General features: G+C 43.6%; 1 long non-coding RNA gene across 2 annotated transcripts in view; it reads right to left on the reverse strand.

Moving 5' to 3' along the window:
* Nucleotides 1-20,208, reverse strand: part of LOC125456798 (uncharacterized) — a 110,935-nt gene that overhangs the window by 74,611 nt on the left and 16,116 nt on the right. Inside the window, exon 2 of one of the 2 annotated variants that reach the window (XR_009446560.1) lies at nt 3,758-4,732. The exons of the other annotated variant lie outside the window; for it this stretch is intronic. This is a non-coding gene — a long non-coding RNA (uncharacterized LOC125456798). The remainder of the gene's footprint in view (nt 1-3,757; nt 4,733-20,208) is intronic. 2 annotated transcript variants of the gene reach the window in all.

Here is a 20,208-nt window from a genome sequence, read left to right on the forward strand (position 1 = left end):
AATGTTGTAATTGTACCAGCCTCCACCACTTCCTCTGTCATCTTATTCCACGTTCTGTGTGAAAAAGTCACCTCTTATATTCCTTTTAAGTCTTTCACCACCTTGAGCATATGCCCTCTAGTTCTGGACTCCACCACCCTGGGGAAATGACTATGTCCTCCTGATTTTATAAACCTGTATAAGGTCACCCCTCAGCCTCTGACACTCCCTGGAAAATAGCTCCAGCCTATCCAGCCTCTCCCTGTAGCTCATACCCTCCTACCCTGGCAACATACTTGTAAGTCTTTTCTGAACCCTTTCAAGTTTCACAACATCCCTCCTGAAGTAGGGAGATCAGAACTAAATGCAGTATTCCTAAAGTGGTCTAACCAATGTCCTGTACAGCCACAAGACCTCCTAACTCCTATACTCAACGCACTGATCAAAAAAGGCAAGCCTATATAATACCTTCTTCACTGTCCTGTCTACCTCAGACTGCACTTTCAAGGAAATATGAACCTGGACTCCAAGGTCTCTTTGTTCAACAACTCTATCCAGGACCTTACTAATAAGCATACAAATCCTGCCCTGATTTATCTTAGCAAAATGCAGCACCTCACATTTATCCTAATTAAACTCATCTGCCATTCTTCAGCCCATTGCTTCATATGATCAAGGTTCCATTGAACTCTGAGGTAGCCTTCCTTGTTGTCCACTGCACTGCCATTTTTGCTGTTATCTGCAAACTTACTAATCATGCCTCCTATGTTCACATCCAAATCCTTTATATTAATGATGAAAAGCAGTGGACCCAGTCCTGATCCTTGTGGCACACTGCTGGTCACAGGCCTTCAGTCTGAAAATCAACCCTCCACCACCACCTTCTATCTCCTACATTCAAGCCAGTTCTGCATCCAAATGGATAGTTCTGCCTGTATTCCATGCGATCTAGCCTTAGCAAACCAGTCCACCATGAGAAACTTTGTTGAACGCCTTACTGAAGTTCATATAGATCACATCCACTGCTCTGCTGTCTTCAGTTTTCTTTGTCCTTTCTTCAAAAAAGTCAATCAAGTTAGTGAGGCATGATTTCCTATGCACAGAGCCATGTTGGCTATATGTAATCAGTCCTTGCCTTTCCAAAGACATGTAATTCCCGTAGGATTCCCTCCAACAACTTGTCCCTCACAAATGTCAGGCTCACTGGTCTATAGTTCCCTGGCTTTTCCTTATCACCTTTATAAAATAGTAGCACTATTAGCCAACGTCCAGTCTTCTGACACTTCACTTGTAGCTATCGATGAAACAAATATCTCAGCAAGGAGCCCAGCAATCACTTCCCTAGCTTCCCACAGAGTATTAGGCTATATCTGATCAGGTCACAGGTATTTATCCACCTCTGTAAAATAGTCATCTTTCAAGATATCACTATTTATTTCACCAAGTTCTCGAGCTTCCATATTCTTCTCACATTCCATCTCCGAATTATTGATGATGTAAGCTCCCACGGCTACAAGAGAGTCTGGAGACAGACCTCAAAAAGGCACCTTGAGCTTGTGTGGATCCATGAATGTGTAAGTAGTTAAAATGTATGCAGACTACTGCAAAATCATTTGAGAGGCAATCAGACCACGATCACGCCAAGCAAAAGACAAAACACTTCACTTGACTAATAATTACCTCCAGGATAGCATTGCTAAAATGGGAAGTGTGAACTTTGGTCTGGTGTCACATCTTGTTTGACCCTTTCGTATTGATTATCCATGAGCTGACAGTCATTAATGCAACTTTCTTTTAACTGCACATTTAAAAATGGAAGTTTCCATGGAGCACAAACATAATTCAAACTCTACTTGGCCTCCTGTGGTGCTCAGATGCCACTGCCTATATAGCCAGGAGTCCAACACAGGATCTATTCCAGACTAAAATACAATTAATTTTACATCCTGTCCCCCTCATTTGAATCTAGCAAGGACAGGTCCGAAAGCCCAATTTGTAAGTCCTAAAATGAAAAATTCTAATTTCTAACCCAAAAAAAGTCAGAACTTGGTGATCAAAAACAAGAGAGTTGTTCCACAGAACTAATGTGATGGTAAATGACAACAGCAAAAAGGATAATTCTGGATCTGCAAAAAATGGCTGCTGAGAGTTTTGTCATCATAGTTAGAACTTGGGTCAGAAATCAAATTGGGAATCTTGCTGTGTTCGACAAACTCAGTCCAAGTCCATTCATTTTAATAGGCACCCTAAGGAGATTGAAGAATGCAGTGAATTCATCAATTGACTGATGCTTGAGAAATATATAAGCAGTCCTTCTTATTGCTCATGTTATTGGTGGGAGGAGGGGCAGTATTTGATGTGGTATGGTAGCATAGCAGTTTCATTATTATAGTAATTCAGAGTGGAAAATTAATGATACGGAGACATGAGTTCAGTAGGGGAGTTAATAGTCAGCTGATGAAATAAATCTAGAATAAAAGCTAGGATTTGTAATGGTAAACATGAAACTACCAGACTGTCATAAATTACCATCTGGTTCACTTAAATCCATTGTCCTGTACTCAGCAGTCTGGTCAGAATGGAATCCCTTGTATCTCTCAGATGGCTGCCTACAGTGTGTATGTGAGCTTCATGGCAGAGATCACATGTCTATGACAGCTAAGGAGGGGCATTCATACATGATTGTATTTTGTTCCAAACATGCCCTGTTAGACAAACACCCCAAAAATTTGCATTTATAATCATATATATTTTAAGTTACCCTAGGTGACCAATATACACACAACTGTTGTCATGCAGTGGCAGTTTGATGTACTCATCAGTCTCTGCATATGCATTGAATATGTAGAGGTAGACTTTTTGCTCACTAGACAGTTATTATTCCAATGTAGCTAGGAGTTGGGCATGGGACTCCCCAGTCTTCATAATTTGTCTACGACTGGAATCCTCTGAAAACTTCCATTTGAATTAGACACTTTGGATGATTCCAATGGAATCAAAAACAATCATGGTCTTGAAATGCTAGACTATTAAATACATAGTCTAATTCCTAAGTAACTATTTAACAGACATCGTGCTCAATGCAAATGTACAGCCACACACAATTCCCCAGACCACTTACACCTCTCAGATCCTGATCCAACATTGCAGCACCCAATTCTCCTGCACCCAACACCTCAGGGACCTGGCACCCTTGACTGAGGAATCTGCCAGCACCCCATCACCAGACTCAAAACTCTATAAGACCTAACACCGACGAGGTTTCTCCAGCACACCCCACCTTCCCTAAATGCATAACTGGCCCCTTTGTCATTTTGCACCCTACTTAGTTGGCCCCCTACACCCACTCTAGCTGGCACTCTATCCATCTCCAGCTGGCACTCTACCTACCCATCACAACAACCTAACACATAACTTAAATTAACCTGTTTAGAGATGTTATGACACACCTCTGAAGGAGGTGGGACTTGAGCCCAGGTCACTTGCTCAGAACTATACATTTAACTTATATACTTACTATTGAAGGGCACCTGTCAAAGTAGCTGTCAGGAATTTTAAATGTCAGAATACATCTGTTGTTAAAAAAAAGGGAAGAGTCGTTTGTCTTTCCGTGAGACCTCTACACTAAGAAGGAATTGTCAGGATTGAGTACATTTTTGCCCTACTTTGGGTGACCTGAACATAATCTCCTCTCAGAAATGCAAAAAAATACTTATCACGTCCTTCTCTCATTAGAAAGAAATGTCCGAATGGGAATACGCATGAGATTATCACTCACTGGAAATTTGATTCATGGTCTTCCCTAGTGAGTATTATTCTTATGTCGTTGGCTGTTGTGAGGTATCTGCTGCTATTGTTCCATTTCCACTGTTAGTTGTTGTGTATCTTCTGGATCTGCTAGCTAATCTAGGTGCTCTGCACATGGTTAATTCATCTCGTTCTGATCAGTCACCTGTAATGAAAGAATAGCTTCTCCAGTTTGGTTATAAGCCTGTAATTGCAATGGTACATCTGGTCATTCATTTCAATCACATACTATCAAGATGGCAATTGCTTTATTCAAGTCCCAAATTGGTATGTCAGTTGAGATCATTTGTTGAGATCATTGAAGGTTTGTGCCTCATCCGCTCCGTCATGTTCAATTCTGGCAATAGTTGGCAGTCTTATGAAAATGAGATTTATGAAGGGGTTGAATTCTTCACTTGTGAACAGAGGGCCATTGTTGCTCATCACAATGTCAGGAATTCCATAATGGCTGTGTTTTACTTTTGGTATTTGATAATCTCTGTAGTTGTCATTGATATCAGCTGATCCATCTTCCAATATTTGGAATAATAGTCTATGATGACAAGATAATCCGTTCTGGCAAATGCAAAGAAATCTATTCCCAGCGATAACCATGGTCAGCCTGGGATGTCATGTGTCATTCAGTGGCTCTCTGACTTGCTTAGGTTGGCATTCGTGATGAGCACTGCACTGGCTGATGTTGTCTTGGTTTTATTGCTCATGTTTGGCCAGGAAAGGACATCTTTTGCCTCAATTGACTCAATTGCTTGGTGGCTTGCATGGATCCACTTCAGCATCTCTCATCTCAAATTCTTAAGGAGTTCATTTTATTTCCTGTCACCAACATATAATCTCAGGCTAAGGTGGAAATCCGGTTCTCCCTTCCAAGTTGAGTTCTTTTGACTTTCCATACTTAACGTTTCCTGTGTTGCCTCATTTAATTGTGTTAACAGTAGTAACTAGGCTCCTACAAATATAAACAAAAGATTTATCAGGAACCATGCTGCTCAATTGTGCATGCAGTGCTTCAGACGATAAGGTTTTATTCTCAGAACTAATGAAAACTAAGCTTCAAATAGAACTGGAGAAGGAGACAAGGATCATCCAAAACTATGAACAGTTCTGATATTACTCTGGAGCTTAAGAATATGTAAAATGGTATGTGTGAGTGCGCATGTGCGCGCGCACACACACACACACCACACACACACACACACACACACACACACACACACACACACACACACACACACAAAGCTTCATGCCATCATAAGGGCACCATTGACGCAATGCCACCAAACCATTTAATCTAGTGAATTGGGTTGTTTCCAATTTTAGCACTGGACTCAGGAGTGCTGCTGGAACTCATGAACTCATGCTGTTGTTCACTTCAATAATGATCTCCATTCAAGTCTCTTGGTCAGGCAGGGTCATTCTATTTGGAAGATTATCTCCTACCATTCCTTGACAGTCCATTGGAGAACCTATCTGCAGACATCACTGAGCCCTGGGGCTGGTTATTGACTTGTCATTGTGTGTTGCGCAATTGGAGTGGGCATGATCTAGGTCCTGAAATAGATGCTTTTATATACCAGGAGGGAGTGATGGGGTCTTAAGTCAATATGGCAGGCAGACTCCAAGTCAAACAAAATGCACCATTGGCTTTGAGGGGAGATTGCTCACCCCCAGATGGTTCCCAATTCTCCTTGCCTGCACAGCCGGCATGCTTGACCAGGCAATTCTTCTTTAGCCTGTTCAGACCTGCAAAGAAGCCAGCTGATGGTGGCTTCAGGCACATCCTACATCTCCCTATTATATTATTGAATGTTCACCACAAAACCACAACCTGGCCTTTAAATGGCCATGTGATTGAATGTGTGCCAGCATATACCATAAGCAGAAGCTGTAACAACTTTTGGGTCCACCACTAGGAACATGGTTCCTAGAATTAAATTCTGCTCACAGTATTGATAGCTAATGGAGCATCCACGCAGAACAGAAGGTCAGAACATCATGACAAATCAATGATATATAAATATAAGATAGTAATCAGCAAAGAAAACAGCAACTCCCTACCAACCTCCCACAATAAAGAATAGTGTCAGAAGTGAGGAAGTGACAGCTATTGGCTCCAGCCAGTTCGCTGCTCCATTTTGTCTAGTCTTCATCCATCCTGTGCACACCAGCTGTACCACTCATTGCATTTATGATGACCATCTAGTGGGGTTTCTCGGTCTCCCACTTCCATACCTGATCACCATCATTAATTGGATGGCCATCCCAGGAGATGCCTCGCAGTTGTGTGCCTCATATGAAATGACCTCAGGAGGGGCACTGCTGCTACAATTGGAGTCAGCCCATGGAAACATGCCGAACTGACCAAAATTTTTGAAGTCGGAAAGCTTCCAGTCAATCACATCGCGAAATGTGTCGTGCTAATGTAAATTGAAATTTCTAATTCTTTGAAATTCTATTATAACAAAAGACTTTTAAAAGCCAAGAATTTAAATTGACTAAATTATTGTTGTTGAACATTGGAATCCCAAGTAATTTTCTTCCAACTGTTAACGAGAAACACATTCCCAGACCACTTATGTGGTTCTATTGATGTTTGTGTGAGGAGACCAAACTTCCTGCAGTAAAGAAGGGTTTCTATTGGTACAATGCATATTCCAGTTTGTCAGTCATGTAACACTCAAAATGCCTGAAGAATCCAAGTAATTCAGAGCTTACAAAGGCATTAGTATAAATAGTTATTCCAATATATATTATTAATATCCTTATTAATTATGGTAATACATTAACTAAATAATTCAGGAATTAAGTTGAATTTTGATTGTGTAGCCAGCAGAAAATAGGAATGATCTACAATAGGCTAACTTTGCGCTACTGAAATGAATAAGAACTTAAATCAATTTTGATCCAGGATTTTTCTGATTTTCACTTGCATTTCTGAATCAAAACCTATGATTTCCTACTGCAAAGATGGACATAAATCAAAAGGAATACAAGGAACTTTAAGCTATGATTGCCTGATTTAATTCCAAAGCTACAACCTCATATGACCTTAATGAATATTTCATGGTTGCGTAAGTTTAGCTGCAGATGTGTGCATGCTGTGGCTGTAATAGAAAAGGAATTGAGTTAGAAAACAGACCACAAACAGAAGCAACAAAGAGACATGTTAGTATAATGCTTCTATTATTGCTACAGTTGTTCCTTTGTTATCTGTTGGTTACTTACTGTGATGGAACATTGGTGGAAAATGTGGCTGGCATGTTGCTGCAAAAAGCTAAACACTTCATTTACTACCCCTGACCAGCTGCTTAACCTAGTTTTCATTGTAAGTTTTATGTTTGGTTAAAGCACAAAATCTGAGAAAAATGGGACAGAAGTGATAGGTTTCTGCGACCTTTGAGTGTTGTGCACTCTTTAATTCAAGAGCTCTTACTCCAAAATGGTCACTCTGGTGGCTCATTGCCTAATTTGATGTTCCAGGCAAACATCAGCACTTGCAGTGAGTACTCATTGGGAAGCAACAGGCACACATTACTTAATTTACTGCCTATTAATTTAAATAATCATAAAATCAGGCACCATAGCTCCTCTTCAAGTGTCCAATTATGCAATCAGTTCTGAAATTCTTCAATCAAAAAGGATATCATGGAAAGCCCAGAAACAAAGAAAAAACATAGGGCAAACGATGTGAATTTCATTTTCTGGGCTTTTCAAGAGTGCTTTGATAATTATGATAGACGAACAAGGGAACCCTCAAAATAATTCATCCCAATAAGAATGATTCAATGATCATGTTTTCTTTAGGCTCACCTGAAGCCAATCTCATAAAGCTCCTCAAGCAATTTCCTGTTTGGTTTCCTAATAATATCCATATCTACTTGTAATATTTAGTCCATAATTGGTTAACTTGAGTTTTCTGATTTACTTTGTTTCTGAAAACAGCATATATTTATATAGAAAGTGTTGGAGAAAGTCAACAGGTCTGACAGTATTTTGAGAGAGAAACAGAATTAACTTTTGAGTGCAATATTATTCTTCTTTGAAGTTCTGAAGAAGAGATAGACTGGACCCAAAAGTTTAACTCTTTTTCTCTACACAAAAGCAGCCAGATCCATTGAGTTTGTCTAGTGCTTACTGTCTTTATTTCAGATATTCAGCATCCACATGACTTTGCTTTTATTTATGTATTCACATAATCCTTTTATAATGCAACAAATTACCTTCATAAGAGTGTAATCAGATTAAATTGAAACCAAACAAAAGAGGGAAACATAAGGATAATGATAAAATTCCTAGCCAAAAAAAGTTTAAAAGCTATTGTAAAGGAGGAGACAGATGTGGAGAGGCAGAGAAGTTTAGTTAGAAATTCCAGAATGCATTGGAGGACTAGCAGCACGATTGTCATTGTGTCATGTGGAGTGTTTTAGTTTTTCAGTGGCTTAGAAGGCTGAAGTAGGTTACAAAAAATGAACAGGCCAGGTCATGAACACGTGCACAAGTCTAAATGTCTGGATTGACAAAACAGGGAATTTTCTGAACACCATTCTTACTCTAAGGCCCTCTGCTCCTATGCAAATCACAACAGCTGCTGGGGGAATTCTTAGCTACAGAGATGTGACAGAACAAATGATAGAAATGTTAGAGAAATGACTCATACTCTAGCTGATAGTGCAATAGGCCTGCAGCAGTTGCATCTTATATTGGTTGCATATGTAGATACTGGATGATCATTCACCTGTAAAGCATAAAGAGACCTATACACCTGCATTCCGCATGCAGATGGCCTCAAGGCCCTCCGCTTCTTCCTGTCCCGCAGGCCCGACCAGTCCCCCTCCACCGACACTCTCATCCGCCTAGCTGAACTCGTCCTCACCCTCAACAACTTCTCTTTTGACTCCTCCCACTTCCTACAGACTAAGGGGGTGGCCATGGGCACCCGCATGGGCCCCAGCTATGCCTGCCTCTTTGTAGGTTACGTGGAACAGTCCATCTTCCGCACCTACACAGGCCCCAAACCCCACCTCTTCCTCCGGTACATTGATGACTATATCGGCGCCGCCTCTTGCTCCCCAGAGGAGCTCGAACAGTTCATCCACTTCACCAACACCTTCCACCCCAACCTTCAGTTCACCTGGGCCATCTCCAGCACATCCCTCACCTTCCTGGACCTCTCAGTCTCCATCTCAGGCAACCAGCTTGTAACTGATGTCCATTTCAAGCCCACCGACTCCCACAGCTACCTAGAATACACCTCCTCCCACCCACCCTCCTGCAAAAATTCCATCCCCTATTCCCAATTCCTCCGCCTCCGCCGCATCTGATCCCACGATAAGACATTCCACTCCCGCACATCCCAGATGTCCAAGTTCTTCAAGGACCGCAACTTTCCCCCCACAGTGATCGAGAACACCCTTGACCGCGTCTCCCGTATTTCCCGCAACACATCCCTCACACCCTGCCCCCGCCACAACCGCCCTAAGAGGATCCCCCTCATTCTCACACACCACCCTACCAACCTCTGGATACAACGCATTATCCTCCGACACTTTCGCCATTTACAATCCGACCCCACCACCCAAGACATTTTTCCATCCCCACCCCTGTCTGCTTTCCGGAGAGACCACTCTCTCCGTGACTCCCTTGTTCGCTCCACACTGCCCTCCAACCCCACCACACATGGCACCTTCCCCTGCAACCGCAGGAAATGCTACACTTGCCCCCACACCTCCTCCCTCACCCCTATCCCAGGCCCCAAGATGACATTCCACATTAAGCAGAGGTTCACCTGCACATCTGCCAATGTGGTATACTGCATCCATTGTACCCGGTGCGGCTTCCTCTACATTGGGGAAACCAAGCGGAGGCTTGGGGACCGCTTTGCAGAACACCTCCGCTCAGTTCGCAACAAACAACTGCACCTCCCAGTCGCAAACCATTTCCACTCCCCCTCCCATTCTCTAGATGACATGTCCATCATGGGCCTCCTGCACTGCCACAATGATGCCACCCGAAGGTTGCAGGAACAGCAACTCATATTCCGCCTGGGAACCCTGCAGCCATATGGTATCAATGTGGACTTCACCAGTTTCAAAATCTCCCCTTCCCCTACTGCATCCCTCAACCAGCCCAGTTCATCCCCTCCCCCCACTGCACCACACAACCAGCCCAGCTCTTCCCCCCCACCCACTGCATCCCAAAACCAGTCCAACCTCTCTCTGCCTCCCTAACCGGTTCTTCCTCTCACCCATCCCTTCCTCCCACCCCAAGCTGCACCCCCATCTACCTACTAACCTCATCCCACCTCCTTGACCTGTCCGTCTTCCCTGGACTGACCTATTCCCTCCCTACCTCCCCACCTATACTCTCTCCACCTATCTTCTTTACTCTCCATCTTCGATCCGCCTCCCCCTCTCTCCCTATTTATTCCAGATCCCTCTCCCCATCCCCCTCTCTGATGAAGGGTCTAGGCCCGAAACGTCAGCTTTTGTGCTCCTGAGATGCTCCTTGGCCTGCTGTGTTCATCCAGCCTCACATTTTATTATCTTGGAATTCTCCAGCATCTGCAGTTCCCATTATCTCTGATAAAGAGACCACAATGGCTTGTGCATATTAAGGATCTATCAGGAATCTGGATATGTGTTCTGTTTGTTGAATGGCTATTTTATTCATCAATTTATCTTAATAAGTAAACGTTTGAATGTGCATGTGATTCCTTGATATATCCTTTCAACATGTCCAACATCGGGAACAATACCTTGACATGGAACATATGGATATGAATTATGCCCCTTCTTACACACATTGCCACTAAATAATCTATGGAAACTAGCTTCCTCAACGCTTTACACACACAACTAGGTATCAGAAACATCATCATGCCTAACCTCAGACCAACTCAGTCACCATTCCAGGTGCTTGACGTTCTGCTTTGTAGCTAATGGATAACTAAGAGTTGTATACGTCTGCAAGATTGCCTTAAACACAGGGACAGTTACATATCTCATGCAACTGTACAGAATTCTTTGTTGCTGGCATGAACACAGGCCATCCTAAGGCCTACTTGCATAGCATTCACTTGAAGGCCATTTGCCTCTGTTTGGGTTGCTTCTTTTGTTATTACAGATTCACTGCCTTACCGGCTACTGGTTTCTCTATTGGTTGCATTGGTTGTTTTAACACACAAGGTCTCAAGTGCTCAATTATAGGCAGCCAGCCTCTGTGGTATAGATAGCCTTTAAGTATCAAGGTGGACAGCTTGTGATTGTGGGTAGCACTGAACGGTCAAGCTGTCAGTCAGATAGAGGATGGGTACGTTGCTGTATGGCACCAGCCTATATAAATGGCAGAGTTGCAGCATGTGCCAGCAGCTTACATAGCAAACACATGGCATGTGCTTTAAGCAAATACTAATGTGTCAAAATCAAAGAGGAAGTGTCCTCAGTGGGGTGAAGAGAGACTATAATCCGTCAGCTTTACAGCCATAAACAAGTCAAGGGACTCATTCTCTTCCTGTACATGGTTGACCCTGATCGGGTGATTACATGTTGGTCAGCCAGGGGGCAGTTGAGACATCAGACCGGGGATGAGCCAGTCTTACCTACAATGAGATAAAGGGAGGGATTGATCAGGCTGGAAATGGATCAAAAGCAGTTAATTGTGATGCATGAGCAGAAGATATGATAAATTGAGTAAGTAGTAAGTACTGAGGGAAGGATAGGTTCATAGAATCATAGATCACAGAATCCCTACAGTGTGGAAACAGGCCCTTTGGCCCAACAAGTCCACACCGAACCTCAGAGCATCCCACCCAGACCCATCCCCCTTTAACCCACCTAATTTACATATCCCTGAACACTGTGGGCATTTTAGCATGGCCAATCCACCTAACCTGCACATCTTTGGACCGTGTGAGGAAACCAGAGCACCCGGAGGAAACCCACACAGACGTGGGGAGAATGTGCAAACTCCACACAGAGAGTCGCCCGAAGCTGGAATTGAACACAGTTCCCTGGCACTGTGAGGCAGCAGTGCCAACCACTGTGCCTCTGTGCCACCCCAATAGTTCATACTTTTAATAGTTAATAGGGTTAATAATTTGGGAGGAGGAGGTGGGTGAGAACTGTTGAATGGACATGAAACATGTTATAGTGAGAGATGTAGTCCATGAGCCTTGATGAAAGGCGAGTTGAAGGGAATGGTGGCTTTATGAGTGTGAGGTAGCTGAGGGAAAATAATGGAACTTACCCTTGTAGAGCACAGAATATCATTGACCTGCTTGCAGCATTGCTGAATGTTCTTCTGACTTGTGACACAACATTGATGTGGTTGCTATTTCTGTCTCAGCTGGATGGGTCTGGTGGCCTGGCTTCCTTTGGCGGTAAGCTGGAGGAGGGACTGCCCTCCTGTCCAACGCTGCATCCACCCAGTTTGTCTAGATCCATGTCTTGGAACAAATTAGCTTGCTTACTTTTCCTCTGAGACATTCTTACGGTTGAGAACTACAGAAGTTCACAGCCTCTGACTGGCAGTGTCTGAGTGATGTTCAGCTGGAATTTAAACATGGCATTCGAGATGTGTAAGCTAGAAGGTCTCCAGCTTCGCTTATCAGGCAAATGCCTAAGTAACACACCTAGATACTCCAGTACATAACCAATAAGCTAAAAAAAAGGAATATTTTCCAGAGCAGACAGGACATCGTAAAACTCACCTCACTATCACTCTTTTAATGTAAATGAGAAAATGTGTTGTAAGATTCTTCACCTAAGGTTTTCCTCTCTCTTGAGGTTGGCATTAAATGTTCCTGTCCCCAATCCTTATGATGGATTAAGTGCATTCTTCATCCTTTATTGATGATCAGCCTCTTGATGGCAGACAATTCTGCTGCAGCTCCATTGGCTATATCATCAGTAACCTGAGGGCATTTATCTCAGCAGGGCCGAGCCATCAAAAGAGGTAGAAGCAGAAATATTATAGGGGTTAAGGTAAAAGAGTCAATTATAATCTCTCTCTTTGAACTGCAAAATGTCAGTGTAATGGAAGTTTTTTTTTAGAGCTATCCTTTGGTGTACTGGTGATCCTTCTCATATTGAGGATGACATTGTTATAGGATTTATAAATATTAATGATAAATGTTAATCCTCTTCTCTTATTCATTGATAAGTGAAGTACAGTGTTACCCATCTCACATTTTCACTGGTCATTCTTTCTCCCTTCCCAGAAATGATTCTGAAGAAACATGCTGAAGAAGTAAAAGTCTCCCAGTTGTGTTAAATGTAATTCTTCATTGCTAATCTCATCCAGTAGGTAAGGCTTACTGACACCTGGATTACATTGCCCATGAATGGTTCACATCCACAACTTTTTGAAGGAAAGAATTGTATGCAGTATGAGAAAGGGGGCTTTGGTGGTGCAGTGGCTATGTCTCTAGCTCTGGAACAGGAGCCTCAGGTTCAAGTATCAACTGCTCCAGAGATTTGTAATAAGATCAAGAAGCAGGTTAATTAGAAAATATCTACAGAATGAGGGACAGACTTGTCTCTGGAAGAGGAAGAACTCCCTCTGGATTCTCATTTTATTGCTGTTGGATAGAGAAAATGTGGTAATGTAGCAGCCATAGGTTTAGCAGTAAAGTCTTTATCTCATCTCATATTACCATCAGCTCCAGCCAATCAACTGAAAGCTCTCTGTTTAAATATCTGAATGTGAGGCTGGATGAACACAGCAGGCCAAGCAGCATCTCAGGAGCACAAAAGCTGACGTTTCGGGCCTAGACCAGAGAGGGGGATGGGGTGAGGGTTCTGGAATAAACCCCATCCCCCTCTCTGATGAAGGGTCTAGGCCCGAAACATCAGCTTTTGTGCTCCTGAGATGCTGCTTGGCCTGCTGTGTTCATCCAGCCTCACATTTTATTATCTTGGATTCTCCAGCATCTGCAGTTCCCATTATCTCTGTCAGATTTAAATGTTTTGTCTCATTTAAAAAGTAGCTCTGTCATTTACCATTTACGTCGTACATATCAATTTTTACATTATTTATTTTTTTCCAGATCAACTTCAGGTACTCCAGGACAATTAACAACCTTTAGATCAAATCTCGCATGCACCCTTTCCCGACAAAATCAGGTCCTGATTTACTGTGTAATTGACTTTAGTTCCCTTTATCAAACGACAGTACAATAGCATTTACCTAAAAGGAGCTAGCGTTTGCAAGAAGAGCTCTTAAGGTATGGCACAGAGCGTAGGTAGCGAAGATGATGACAATATTGAGTTTTAAAACAGTCTGGAGGAAACAGAGATGCTTGGTCTTGGCTGGGGAGCTGCAGAACTATGCTCTCAGTGATCCAACATTTAAAATATAGGTTTATATCAGCCTGTGTTGATGCTGTAAATATATATTCAGGTGTGGGCATCAGCTGGTGGCACAGATAGAGAAGCCACAGTTGATGATAATTGATATTCAGACAAAAAAGCAATTAAGTGTGATGCAAATGTCAGCTTCCATACAAACGTCAGCAAGAGCACAGAGCCAAAGAATCTATGGGCATTTGTTGCTTCAGGCTTTGCAGCCATAAATTGCCGTTACTGGTGCTTTGGATGATTGTGTAGATTTTTATTACTACTGTATGAGTACGTTGTTTATCTTGGAGTATGTTAGTTTGCAACTTGTTAGTTTCTTCTTTCTGATTCTATGGGCGGAAACTTTAGCACCCATATTGAAAAAGGTATGTGGGTGTTCCTCACCTTTTCAATCGTGCTCAGCCCTACCAGCTCTATTTGCAAACGTGGAAAAACAGATCCATTCAACTTAGTCACTTGTCACTCGAGAATACATGTTGAACTGCAAGATTAGCCCAGTATTAGTGATTTTTTTTTCTGTTCAGAGATGTTACTGCACACCTCTGGACATTTTATTTACCACCACCAAATCACTTATGTTAAGGGTTAGTGATACTTAAAAAACCAGACAACAGTTTACAAGTATAGACTGAAAGAATTGCGGATGCTGTAAATCAGGAACAAAACAGAAGTTGCTGGAAAAGCTCAGCAGGTCTGGCAGCATCTGTGAAAGAAAATCAGAGTTAAGATTTCGGGTCCGGTGACCCTTCCTCAGTTCTGAGTAACTTACCCAGCAACTTCTGTTTTTTGTAACAATTTGCAGGTGGTGGTGCTTTTGGCTTCTCCTACTTGGGCAGTATTTATGGAAATAACATGTTGCGAATTTAGAGGGTTTTTTTAGTGACCTGGTGCTTAAAATTGAGAAGGGCACAGGAATTGCTTCCCAAGATATAGAAGATCTCATTGCTTTGCCTTTTGGTCTGCTATGTGACCATTAGCTGGAAGAGGGGCTGCACAAAGGTGGAAACTCTGCAAAGACAAGGAGGAGGAGGCAGGGTACACACAGAATGTCCCACCCACCAAAAAATTTTCAGGCGGGCATCTTTTGCCTACATCTGACCAAGAAAGTGATTCTAAGTTGACTCAAGTTCAGCAGGGTAGTGGTCACTGAATATCTGCAACCCATACTGCAATTTCATACCACAGTGGTCCTGTCAGGTCCTGAAGATCATCACTGACTTAGAATTTTATGCTTCTGGGTCCTTCTAGAGGGTCAAGGGAAACAATTCCAAGATATTTCAGTACACCATCCAACAGACCATTCAGGCAGTCAGGGAGACCATGTTCTCTCCCTGATAAAAGCAGAGCATATTAAAACCTCAAGGGATATGGGGATAGTGCAGAAAACTAGTGTTGAGGTAGAATACTGGTCATGTTTTCACTGAAGGGTGCAGTAGGCTCAAAGGACTGAATGGCTTTGTGCTGCTCCTATGTTTTGAATTCTTATGTGCAGTAGTCTGAAATTCGATTGCTGATGATGCAAGGCACCACCAAATGCATGTACTTGGCATTTTGCTCCCCTCCCCTACACTCACTCTCCCACTACATCATTGAAATTGCAGAGGGAAAAACCACAGGGCGATTTGAGGAAAACATCAAACAGGCAACCGGACTACTATAACAACTTTTCCACTGTCTTGAACAATGAAGGGATGGGACTGAGGAGGTTCACGGCATGGTCAGTATTGCACTATGCACTGGACCGGGTTTTAATACTTGCGGTGGTATGTTGCATATGCTGCAACCAACAAAATATGACAAGAAAGGGGAAAATGAAATCAATTTTAGGGTAAATTAGCAAGTCATATCAAGATGGACGGTAAGAGCTTCTTTAAATATATATGTCGAAGAGGCTAAATTCATTACACATTAGAGTTCCAGACTTTGAAGCAAAGAGATTTCATTTGTGATATCACAGGGAGTCAACACTGACAAAAGCTCAGGTTCTGAAGACTCCAACAAGCACAAAGGAAGCAGGGTTTATACAGCGGTACAAACAAGTTAAACAAACTGCAATTGTACTGTGTTCTAGCAAGGCAAGGTCGTTACTTAGGCAACCAGACATACATTAATTAAAGTAGAATGAGGTGACGATAAGAATGTACAGATGCTGCGAACTCTAGCTTTTTGCTATCCATCCTACGTGACTTTTCAAACTAGAAAAAGCAGAGTGCAGTTATGGCAATATGCACTGTTTCACAAAGCTAAACTTCCTCTGCTTTGTGCTCCTAGACATTACTACTCAATCTAAATTAAACAGTCTGAACACACAATTATTCCACAATTCCCTCCTTTTTGATCACTAGATCAACCATTCTTCCTCTGCGAACAGAGGGTCGTATTGCAGGGAGAAAAGTCTCATGCTCAAACATTCCTTTTCACCTTAATCAGGACTGTTGGATATGTAATGGGGAAACATGGGAAAAGGGTTTTGTTGCCCCCTGGGGGAGGATGGCACCTATGAGGTGGGTCACAAAAACGCACACTGCAATTATAACAAGGTTGATCCCAAAGTGGGTCAGGGTGCTCCACCAAGTCCCAAATGGCCACCAACTGGTTCCAGGAGTGTAATAATTATGAAATTGACCCTGTACTGCTTTAATCTTTTTGGCAGCCTGCTGAATGTGGTTGGCCAGATTGATGATGGTTTCAGATTCGTCGGGTACGAATGTGCAGCACTCCTACCCTATCAAGGCAACAGGTAGGCCCTTTCTCAGCTGGAACAAAGCCCAAAGCCATGCGGCTTGCAATGCCACAATGCAGGTGGCTACCACTTCTGCCAACAGGTCACTCAGGGTGGCCTGGGTCTGGGTCAGGGTGTAGGACAATTGATTGGACACTTTCTCTCGTGCTGTCTCCATCTTGATTATTTCCTGAGATAACCTAGCCCGTACCATGCATTATCATCCAAAATCTTTTGGTACTGGTTGTAGCCCTGTTGCGTCATGTAATCCAGGGTCCAGGGGATCCAGTAAAATCCCCCCTTTACCTGCATGCCCTTGCTTATGCGCCAGAGGGCAAGTGCTTGGAACAGACCTTTTGGGCACACCACCTTGCCATCGGGTTGTCTCCATAGATTATCTGAATCTGGTATGCAACCGTCCCGAGCACAGTTTACTTTCCTGGGTCCTTCCTGGACTGTACTGCAACTGCCAAATCAATGGCCTTCAGCAATTTTTGGTGTGCAAAACTGGAAACAACAGTTGCTCAGGATAGAGCAGATGTCTGCGATGGAGTTGCCTAGTGAGGGCCTTGTCTTGTGTGTGCCCCTTGCATTTGATAATGGCTAGCCTACTGGGGAGAAGTACAGCTCAGAACAGCTTACCTATCAGGGTAGCATGCTGAATGGGCTTACCGGAGGAGGTGATAAATCCACAGTGCTGCCACAAGCTCTCAAAATAATGCTCCATTCCGAATGCATACCGAATCAGTGTAGATGTTAGGTATCTGGCCTTCGGTGTAAATACAAGCGCAGGCGTGTGTAAACAGCTCAGCTGCTTGCACTGAGGTGCCGGGGGCAGAGCAAAGGCTTCCAATGTTTCAAAAGAGGTGATGACTGCATACCCAGCTAATGTAGCGGTGTCATAAGGCCAATAAGAGGAACCTTTGGTGAAAAGCAGCACATTGGGAATGTCCAGGGGTGTGGATCATAAGTCAGGGTGGGGACATGTGACAAAACCAATGACCTGCAGGCAGTTGTGCTCACTTTCATCCATCAGTGAGAAGGGTGGCGGGGTTTAATGAGGGTGCTGGCCTAAAGGAAATGTTCAGTTTGTAAAGGGTTTGGTAAAGGGTTTAAGTGAAGAAAAGGCACTGAAGAGGTACCTCTTGAGGCTTTCGGGAGTGTAGTGATTGATGTCCTTTTAGTTCACTCAGGCTAATTAGAATACTGCCTGGGAAATGAGTAGTGACAATCTGTCGATTTCAGCCACCCCACTCGGTAAACTTGTTTTATCCCTCTCCTCCTGCAGACGGTCCCTTTCTTCCTGTGGGCACTGCACAAAAACCATGTTGGCCTGACCTCCTTGGACCTGCCATGTCAGCAGAAAGTAAGGGAAAGTGAGGCAGAAGGTGGTGAAATGTTGCGTCGCCACTCAATTTAGAAGCAGTAGAACTGCATGAGGGGCCAAAATCACACATTTATGGCCCAGAAAAATAGGGTTTGATTTTTCCAAAATTACAGCAGTGGCGGCAATGGCTTGTAGACAACCAGGCATTCCTCTAACAACGGAAGGCAACTGAGCTGAGTGGTATACTACTGATCGCTTGAGTCCGCTGTGCTTTCTTGGGTCAGAATGCCACTTGCTGATCCCTCCTTTTCGCTGACATAGAAGGGCAAAGGGCTTGTTGTAATCAGGAATCCCTGGGGCAGGTGATTGAGGGTTTTGAGCTCCCCAAAAGCTTGTTGCTGTTCTTCAGTCCAGTCTATTTCTGTCGGTTGCCCCCGCAAATGTAGTCTGCTGCAGCACAGCATCCATTCGCCAATATTCAGGTATCCATTGTCTGCAATAGCTCATTATACCAACAAAGGACAGCATTTCTTTTTGTGTCACGGGTCTGGGTGCCTTCAAAACCGCCTCGACCATCTCTGGTCCCACTCAGCATGTGCCGTTCTCGAGGACAAAGCCCAAGTCTTGCACTGAGGGCTGGCACAACTGTAGTTTTGGAGTGGAGGACCAGTGTCCTCTATCACCCAGATGACACAGCATCACCACGGTGTCTCATTGACAGGCATTACAATCACAGGGAGTCAATCAATAAACAATCGGAATATTGCAGTACTGTACTATCACCGGGCAATGATAGTTGTAGGAGGCCTGTTCAGACTGCGGAGGCAGATATAGCGGGGCTCTGGGTGTAGCCTTGGGGAAGCCGGGTCCAAGTGTGCTGTCTGCCACTGTAGGTAAATGTAAAGAGATCTTGGTTGTCCTCATGGAGAGGATTAGAAAAGAAGGCTGAGCAGGGGTCAATGACTGGCACAGGACGAATCAGGGGGAGGGAGAATAGAATCACATTGGTGTCAGGGACTACTGGGGTGATGGGTACTATAATCCGGTTGATGGCGCATAGGTCCTGGACAAAGATCCACTTGCCTTTCCATCCAGGTTTTGAGATTGGCAGTAAGGGAGTGTTGCAGAGGCTATGGGTAGGGTGCAAAATGCCTTGAGCAAGTAACACCTCAATGCCCAGCCTTGTGCCCTCCTCTGCCTCCTTTGACAAACAGCACTGTTTAATAGAGGGTAGGGCAGCACTGGCCCTTACTTTCTGCTGACATGGCAGGTCCAAGGAGGTCAGGCCAACATGGTTTTTGTGCAGTGCCCACAGGAAGAAAGGGACCGTCTGCAGGAGGAGAGGGATAAAACAAGTTTACCGAGTGTGGTGGCTGAAATCGACAGATTGTCACTACTCATTTCCCAGGCAGTATTCTAATTAGCCTGAGTGAACCAAAAGGACATCAATCACTACACTCCCGAAAGCCTCAAGAGGTACCTCTTCAGTGCCTTTTCTTCACCTAAACCCTTTAGCAATCTGCTTAGTAGTTGCTGGGGCATTTACAGCCAAGTGACGTGAGAGACTGACTCAGGACCCATTTCAAACAAGGAATGCTGGGTATGAGTCAGATAAATTGCTGCTCCCAGTCCCAAGGAGCTGAAATAAATCTTTCCCCAAAGCAATGGGCATTGGGCACATCTAAGAAGGGTATAGCTTCTCTAGTGTAATTCTCGGACTCAGGATTTTTGGAGAATAAGGCCGTGCAATGGGTCTTAGTAAATAATCTACTGGTGGAGAGCAAATGATATATATAGCACAGGCACTCATCACTCCTATCTGCAAGGGCTGCAGCTAAGCACACCAGCATTTTCTCAAGGGGGTTGTTCCATAGTTGCCAAAAGTTCAAAACAGCTATTTCAGATTTTAGAGCTTCGTTTCTTTGAACAGCATGCTATATAGGCTTGTGGAACTGAATGTTCGGGCAATTCCAGAAATGGTCCCTGCTGAGTGCAGTGAATCATAGCCCCTAACTTGCAAA

Source organism: Stegostoma tigrinum, chromosome 12, assembly GCF_030684315.1.
Source record: "Stegostoma tigrinum isolate sSteTig4 chromosome 12, sSteTig4.hap1, whole genome shotgun sequence".
NCBI classification, from domain to species: Eukaryota; Metazoa; Chordata; class Chondrichthyes; order Orectolobiformes; family Stegostomatidae; genus Stegostoma; species Stegostoma tigrinum.